Below are 8,946 nucleotides of genomic sequence, written 5' to 3'. Positions count from 1 at the left end.
AAAATATGCTTCAATGCCAAAATAAATAATAATGGAAAAAATACCCACAGTGGACATTCATAGTTGCGATTATAGGAATGTTATATATCAGGTGAGTAGCTGTGTCAGCATGCGTAGGCTGCAAAGGAAAAAGTAAAGGATTATTCCATGCTGAAAAGAGAAGAAAGGAAACATAACATGTTGGCTGTGGAGCCTTCTTCAGGTGTGAGAAAGACAGGTCAGTAAGCAAAGATAATTTTCTTTATCTTTGCTTACTGCAGTTTATCTTTGATGACAACATCAAAGATGTTAGGAAGTTTTACAGCTAACAGCTCCACATCAACTTCCTTTTATAACTAACCTCATCAGATCCCTCAACTCCCAACTCTTCCAATTTCTCACTTCAGAGAAGGATAAAAAACTCAATCATCCTCTACAGAGAAAAACCATCAACACCCCTGCCACCTCCACCAATCCTAACCTTGTTTTTACTATACCCTCTGACCTTTCCCTTTCACCCCTTTGCATCCTCAGCTAACATATTTTAAAATTACAATAGACTGTATAGTATTTATGTTTAAAATTAAGGTAAATATGTCAAAATATCAAAATCCAACTGCACAGTGCTATCTTAACAATGCTTGTCAAGTCTCAAACAAACCTGCACAGTATTTTTAAAATATTTCAGCAGAGGATTCAACTGGAGTATAAATGAAGATTCGACGATAATTTGTTTTGGGTGAATATGGTTTTCTGGGGAGTTGCAATGTTGGGCATTATTGGACATTTCTCGGTGACCCTGACACGTGTTACACACTCGCATTTCCTGCAAATATTAAAATGGTTATGGTTTCGCTGAAAAATCCAATCGACTAAAGACAACGTTTACATCGCAAAAGAATCCCGTCCCTGGGTGGACTCGAACCACCAACCTTTCGGTTAACAGCCGAACGCGCTAACCGATTGCGCCACAGAGACTGGTGTGTTCTTTTCTCGAATCAGAGGTTTTCGGTTAAAACAAAATCTCTTACCGTTTATTTTGGTAATATATGGTAATATTTCTTCTGCACTGTTAACCAATAATTGAATTTCATTTTTCGCAAGCTGTGTGAATTTCATCAAAAACAAGTTTTCCAGAAAGGAAATGAACACATGCATTTAACGAAATCAAGCCCTTTGTGATTGCCCGAAATGGTACGTTCTGTACTACAAGATAGGAAGAAAGACACGGCTGGGATTTGAATCTCGGTTCTTTTGTTTAATAGAGAAGCGCTTTAACCAACTAGGCTACGGTGACAGGACACCCATCACCTTTTACAGCCGCTTGGACACACCGCTCTGAGACATCTGCGTTCAGTAAGCGTTTAACCAGCGCTCAGAGCAAATTGCCTCTTTTACATAGCAGCCCCGACACTGAGAAACGAAGAGAACTGGCTTTTATCTGGCATTTCCATGTCCAATGCGTTTGACATCTCCCAAGGGCGACAGAGTTCTTTTGCCACACTATTTCTTCTTCTTTTTTATTTCTGTACGCTTTGATAAAAAACGAGAAATCATGCAAGGGAAAAATGTCTTTTTTTTCATAGAGAAAACGTGCACCAGGAAATGTTGTGTTGAGAAGAAATGATTTAACATGATACGTGACCTAATTTATCGGAGCAATTGCTCAACCAGCAAGGTCTGGAGAGGTTGGAGAGTCTGGTGGATGTGATAATTATACGGTGTTGTGAAAGAAAACAGTCTTTCTTTGAATTCTCAGTCAATCGGAATTTCAGTGCGAAACATAAACCCCTTGTCTGATTTAAAGAGATTATATTTTAAAACTCATAAAAAATCAGAAAACACGTTTCTCACTTTGAAATTTTAGACGGAGCGGTGCATTACTAGTAGCGACGCTGAGCATCCTATGGGGGAATTCAGGTCATGTGAAATGCCAGCGGTTTAATAAACAACGCGTCTGGTTTCGGAGCATAAGATTGTAGGTTCGACTTCTACCTGGCTCGTGTAAATTTTTTTCAAGCTCCTCAGTAATAATGTATATTATGTAATGAACCGCACCTGAAAGCAAACGTTGGGTCTGTTTCCTTTGTTTTCCAGCATGAAATAGCAAATCGTTACAAAAAGCAGCTGCTAATGTCCAATAGCGTTTTTTTTTTTCAAATTACATTTTCAGGCTTCAGACACTTTTTAATAAAACAAAAGTGTCCGGAAACACATTAACTTTCAGGTTTGCTTGAACCTGTATTAAAAAAAGTTATCTGAAACTTCCGGGATTCCATTATCTGATGTAGCTGTCTCTAAAGTTGGACGTGATGTTAAGCAGATGTGAACTGTGCCTTTTCACTTAAAAAAAAAAAACAAAGTTCTTTTTTTCCCCTTCACTCCAATGCTGGAGACTGTAAGCCTGTGTGAGCTCCACACTGCGTGTCCTGTACTGCTCTATTTTGTTTAGATTATCTATGTGGTTTACAGATAGAACTCAACTGCATGGTGTGAATTCCGTGTTCAGGACCAGCAGAACCTGAAAAAGTAACAGCTGACCTCGACATGATTTGAACACACAGCCTCCTGATCTGGCGTCAGACACGCTACCATTGGGCCATGAAGTCACGGCTGTCTGTGCCTTTGAATTCCCCAAAGGAGACAAATGAGCTTCACAAAGAAAAATCTGTGAAGAGCGCAGCTCTTCCGAAGAGAGTCTTTTCTTCCCAGACCACATTTTATTCTTCCTGCGCAGCTCTTGTGCAGGTGTTGTTCTCAATTACAGATCCAGGAACACTGATTGTTTTTTCTATTTTTTTAAATTAAGTACCCCATGGTGCAACGGTAGCACGTCTGACTCTAAATCCCCAAGTTCATTTTCAAAGTATATCGGAGTCAACTGATACTGATCAGGTTCTGCTGCTACTGAACCCGCAGTCTTCACCTTAAAGTTCAATTCCCCAAGCCTTTTGACCTTATATGTCCATCCCTTCTCGTCAAAACTCGTATTTTCACAGGGTACCCTTCAGAAATCGCAGTATAGAATGAAAAAACTCCAGTAGATCTCGGCCGCTGTTGGTGATTTTCCTTTTAAAATAAATGAATCTCTGGAAATTTTACGGAGTGTATCACTTTCACTGAGACCGAGAAGTATTAAGCTGTACATGCGTCTTTGTGGCTCAGTTGTTAACAAAAAGGGTGGTGGTTTGAGCCCCTCCAGGGACGCTATGAGCCTTTTAATGTACACACCCTCCTCACTTCATTTCTCCACGGCCGGTCTTGTATCGCTAACAAATACAGAGCCCGTAGGAGGCAGTAAGCTCGCATATTTTTTTTCTTATAAAATATACTTTATTCCGAAAAAAACACATCTCAAAAAGAAAACATCTCACACATGTCCATTCTGCCCCACACCGCCTTGGCGAAGGGGCAGCTCCAGAACACGTGCTCCTGAGTCTCCTCGACGAAACACGTGTCCCGGGGGCAATGCGGGTTCCTGGTAAGCGAGTGTCTGTAGAGGACCTCTCTGGTAGCCAGTCTCTTGTGTACGGCCATCCAGTTGAGGTCCTTCAGTTCGTTGTCCAGTTCTTTAGGCTGCGTCCTTTCCCAGACTTGTCTGGGAACTTGCAGGCTTTCGTCGGCGACCAGATGCCCCCTCACCTCTTTGTACAGAGCTCTGTGGTTGGTGCAGAGCTCTGGCTGTCTCGTGGCCTCGTACCTCCTGCTCCACTTGACAGCGTGGGTGTAGAACTTTGGTCGCCTCTCTGCCTTGGGCCCAGTGTTTGACCACTGGACCAAGTGCCTCATCGGGATGGAGAGCCACAGCCTGACAAAGTACTGGTACTTGTGGCCGATGGGCTCCCGCAGCGCCCGACAGAGGTTGCAGTAAAAGATGCAGTCGAGTTTCAGGGGGAAATGTGGGACATCTCGACCCCCTTCCTCGACCGGCTGACACATCCGGTTTCTCGTGATGTACTCGTACCTGCCGCCCCAGACGAAGTCGAAGATCATCCCTTGCAGCGCTCGTCTGAGTCTAGCCGGCAGCGGGTACACCACCGCCAGGTAAACCAAAGCCGGCAGGACGTCTGCTTTCAACACCATCACTTTCCCTGTGTAGGACAGCGACCGCGTTTTCCACAGACCCAGCTTGGCGTTCACCCTGGAGATCCTCTCGGTCCAGTTGTTGGTCTCGTTGTCCCGGCTCTGGAAGGAAACCCCCAGTATTCTGAGGGGCTCCGTGCAGAGCTCGAGACCCTCCGGCGCCATCGTCCTGTGCTTCCAGGGCCCGAAGAACTTCAGTTTGCTCTTTCGGCGGTAGAGCTTCGACACCGAGGCTCTGGAGTATTGCTCCATGACCTGCAGGGCCCTCCTCAACCCCCTGTCTGACATCAGGAACAGCGTTGTGTCGTCGGCGTACTGGGAGATCTTCAGGGTTTCCCCCGCGCCTCCAGGTATCTCCAGGCCGTCGATGATGGGGTCCCGTTTCACCGCCTCTGCTAAGGGCTCTGTGAAGAGAACATAGAGAAGGGGTGAAAGGGGGCAGCCCTGTCGTACTCTGGATTCCTGGGGAATGAAATCCCCCAGGATTCCGTTCACGTTCACTCTGCTGCCCACGTCAGAGTACAGAATCTGAATCCAGCGGCTGAAACTCTCTCCGAAACCGAAGCGTTCCAGCACCCTGAACAGATAGCTGTGGTTCACTCTGTCGAAGGCTTTCTCCTGGTCCAGGCTGACCACCATCATGGGCACGTTCCGGTCCTCGGCCCAGGCGATGGCGTCTCTGGTCAGCTGGAGGTTCCAGCTGACGGATCGCCCCTCCACACGTCTGGTCGCTGTGGATGATGTGGGGGAGGGTGGTTCTCAGTCTGCCGGTCAGGAGCTTGGACAGGATCTTTACGTCCACGCAGAGCATCGTGATCGGCCTCCAGTTTTTGAGGTCGGCGGCGTCTCCTCCCTTGAAGAGCAGGGAGATGACGCCCTCCCTCATGGTGTCTCCGAGTTTCCCCCGGCGGAAGATCTCCTGCACCACTTCCACCAGATCTGCCGCCAGGGTGTCCCAGAAGCAGGTGTAGAATTCCTTGGGGAGTCCGTCCGGCCCCGGCACCTTGCCATTCTCCATGGACAAGCACGCCGCCTTCAGCTCCTCGGCCGTTATCGGACCCTCCAAGTCCTCCCTCACCTCCTCCGGTACTCGTGCCTTCAGCCCCTCCAGAAAAGCATCGCCTGCCTCCACCTCCGTCTGCTTTTCTGAAAAGAGCTCCGTGTAGAAAGCGGTGGCCGCTTCTACTTTGTCGCTCTCGTCCAGCACTTCCACTCCATCTCCCCGTCTCAGGCTGTGGATCACCCTCTTTTTCTGGGCTCCTCGGACCTGGTTGAAGAAATAGGAGGAACAGGTTTCATTATTTTCATAATGCTCCCTTTGTGCCTTAACCAGGAAAGCCTTGGCTTTCTCGGTGTGCAGTTTGCGGAGCCTCTCCTTCAGGTCCCGTGCCCGGGCTGAATTGAAGGCTCCTCCCCCGTTAGCCGAGCTGTACTCCTCCTCGAGTTGCCTCTGGAGACGTGCAGCTTCCTTCCTCTCCCTGGCCGCCTTCCGTCTGCAGTACGTCTGCGCCAGGGTTCGGGTCCCGTCCTTCACCGACTCCCACCATTCCACCACGGAGCTGTAGCCGTCTCTCAGATCAACCCAGCTCGCGTAGTCTTTCCGGAACAGTGCCCTGAAGTCGTCTTCCTCCAGTATCTCCCAGTTTAGCTTCCAGTACCCACGACCGAATGCCAGCAGGCTGGTGTTAGCCACCACCGTCAAGCGACCGTGGTCGGAATACCACGCCAGGGACACCGTCGCCGACTCCAGGGAGCAGGTCGTGTGCAGGAAGATGTAGTCCAGGCGGCTGCACACTCCCCGGGAGTTTTTCCAGGTCGTTCCGGCGTCGTTAGGGCGGCACCGTCTGAAGCCGTCTTGAGTAGTGACTCCAGCTCTGCCGAGCTAGCGTGGCTCTCCTTCTCCCGGTCGACGTTGAAGTCCCTGCCAAGCACCACCTGTCTGTTGGTGGTGCAGCAGCTGGCCAGGTCAGCAAACACTTCCTTCAGGATAGAGGGTTCTGTTGGAGCATAGACGTTAATCGCTCTCAACTTCTGCCCCCTCCAGTCAATGTCTGCGACCAGGATCCAGCCCTGCACCACCAAGAAGGAGGAAACCAGCGTCATCTCTGGGTTTCCAAGGAGGATTCCCACTCTGGAAGAGTGGACCCCTCCTATGCTCCAGCATGATTCTCCCTTCGTCCATTCCCTGGTGAATGTCAGCTTGTCGCTTTCATCCTTCAGGTGGACCTCCTGTAAGAAACAAACTGAGAAAGACTTTGAGGCCAGATCATGAAAGACTCCCCGTCTTTTCACCGGGTCTCTCAGCTCTCTCACGTTAGTTGTTAGGAAGGTTAGTTTCACAGTCATGGTTAAACTAGTGAAAGTTAAACCTCCTCTCTGTACTTACAGTTGAAACTTGGGAGTCTACATCTGGGCACTGTTTAGCCTAGATGTAACTCCTCTCGTTCAGGTCCTGGGGGGAATATGCTGGGCTCCCTCCAGGTTTCGCTGGGGACTGAAATGTAAACATGCTGGACAGGTCCAGCCCTACCATCAGTCCGGGCTCCAGGGCGGCTTCGAAATAATCCTCGTCGTCCTCGAGGATACTCTCCGCCACCGCTTCGGGAAGGCTCCTTTCTTCCCTTTCTCCGGGAGTTTCGGGGGCCTCCAGTTTCTCCTGGACCTTGGGGGAGGGGGGCTCCACTTCCTGTGATGCCTCTTCCTGTTGTCCCTGGGCCTCGGGGGAGGAGGTTACCTCTTCTTGGGCTGCCTCCTCCTTTTGTCCGTGGGACTCGGGGGAGGGGGGTTCCGTTTCCTGGGGAGCCTCCTCCGGTTGTTCCTGGGCCTCGAGGGAAGAAAGTTCCATTTCCTCTAGGACGAGGAAACGGTTTTCCCTTACCACTCTTTTTTTCTGTCCTTCCGAAAGTGGGTCCGCCCTGGGTCTCTTCTCCCGCTATCGCTTTCCCTTTTTGCTGGGAGTTATCCAGGGCCCTTCCTCCGGTCAGCCATCTTGTCCCTCTTCCTGGCGGCCATCTTGTGGCACCGATGCGGCTGGGGCTGTGGCCTCGGTTCTCAGCGGGGGAGGTGCGGGTTCTTTGTTCTCAGCCCTCTCCCTTTGTCTGGAGACCGGTTTCTGCCTGCCGGCTTCCACCACCTGCGCAAACGAAGGTTTGCTTACCTTGCATTGGCGAAGGAGGTGTCCCTCTGCGCCGCATCCGTCGCACTTTTTGGCTGCCCGGCAGGTTTTTGCCAGGTGCCCGTCCTCATTGCAGTTGTGACATCTGACGATGTCACATGTGTTTGTCTTGTGGCCGGACTGTCTGCACTTGCTGCAAAAATCCGGCATCCTGGGGTAGTAGAGGTACCCCCTGTCGGCTCCGATGTTGAAGCGAGCCGGGGGGTGCTGGAAACCGTCAACGCCCTCTGGGTCCTCCTTCAGGAGGACTCGGTACTGGTGTTTGCCGTACCAGACGCCTTCGTCCCTGACCTCTGTCGGTTTTCCCCCCACGGTTACATACCTCCCTAGGTACGCTGTTACCCGTTCCACTGGTACGTAGGGATTGTATGTGCAAACCGTGATGGTCCTCTGATTCGTCTTCCTCATCGGCTCCGGCCTGTAATCAGAGAAACCAGGGTGCTTACCTTTCTCCCTGATCAGTCTCGTTGCCTTTTCGTACGATGCGTCCGTAGCCATGTAGGCCTCCATGTATCTCTCTGCCTTGTTGTCCTGGAGGCAGTAGAGATCTCCGGCCACCAACTGCAAGATCCCTCGCAGGAAGGTCATAAAGAAGGCCTTTGCAGTCGGCATCGGCTCCGTCTTCTTTGTCCAGTGGAACCGGATCAATGTCCTCTTGTCTGCCATCTCTGAGGGAGAAAAAAAAAAGGAGGGGAAAGAGAGAGAGCAAAAGGAGCAGCGAGGGAGCTCTGGCCTTTGTCCTTGTGGGCAAAGCCCAGCTAGGTGCAGGCGCAGGAGGAGAGAGCGAGAGAGGAGAGCGAAAAGTGCTCTTCGGGTCTCAAGGAAGAAAGCAAGCACCACGGGCAGGCCACGTATACCTGCTCCCAGCCAAGAGGCCAAGGAGGCAGAGAGAGAGAGAGCGAGAGAGAGAGGGAGCGGATAGCGCTTCCGAGTCTCGAGGTGGAAAGCAAGCACCGCGGGCAGGCCACGTGTACCTGCTCCCAGCCAAGAGGCCAAGGAGGCAGAGAGAGCGAGAGAGAGAGGGAGCGGATAGCGCTTCCGAGTCTGGAGGAAGAAAGCAAGCACCGCGGGCAGGCCACGTGTACCCACTTCCAGCCAAGAGGCCAAGGAGGCGGAGCAAGAGAAAGGGGGAGAGGAGAGGAGAGAGCAGAGAGAGAGAATGTTGCTGCCGGATCCCACCCAGCTCTGCTGCTGCTTGGCCTTAACCCCCTAGGCTCAACCTAGAGCGATACCAGCCCAAGCACTCTTCAGAATCTTCGATCGCCTTCTAGACCTTTGGAAAGACAAGAACTGCGGGCATGCCACTTGAACTTGATCTTAGCCAAAAGGCCGAGAAGGCATAGGTTTCTATACGGCATTCCTGAACTCTTTGCACTAATGAGCCCGGGCCTTTTTCCCGTCTCGCCGCTACGCATATGGGTCTTTTTCCGCTCTCCTACTCCCCATGGCTAGTCCCTTTGGACGTCCGTGACAGGTGCCCCTTTGGAATAGTTTTCAGAAAATGTGAGAAAAGGAAAGTTATGTTCAGTAAGCTCTCACACACAGCTCTCAAACACAGCATTAGAGATTGGAATCTGATTGTAAAAAAAACTGCCCGTCTCCCCGGCATTTAACGTTGCTGTTGTTTTTATTTTACATATTGTTAGCATTTTAATGAATTGTTAAAAGATTTATACACAAATCGCTAAATACAAAACGTAAAAAACCCA

General features: G+C 50.3%; 1 non-coding gene across 1 annotated transcript; it reads right to left on the bottom strand.

Moving 5' to 3' along the window:
- Window positions 1-883: 883 nt before the first annotated feature.
- Window positions 884-957, bottom strand: trnan-guu (transfer RNA asparagine (anticodon GUU)). The gene has a single exon. It is a non-coding gene; the product is annotated as a tRNA-Asn (tRNA).
- Between the last annotated feature and the right edge of the window lie 7,989 nt (window positions 958-8,946).

Source organism: Lepisosteus oculatus, chromosome 14, assembly GCF_040954835.1.
Source record: "Lepisosteus oculatus isolate fLepOcu1 chromosome 14, fLepOcu1.hap2, whole genome shotgun sequence".
NCBI classification, from domain to species: domain Eukaryota; kingdom Metazoa; phylum Chordata; class Actinopteri; order Semionotiformes; family Lepisosteidae; genus Lepisosteus; species Lepisosteus oculatus.
This window is presented reverse-complemented; position numbering and strand designations above follow the sequence as displayed.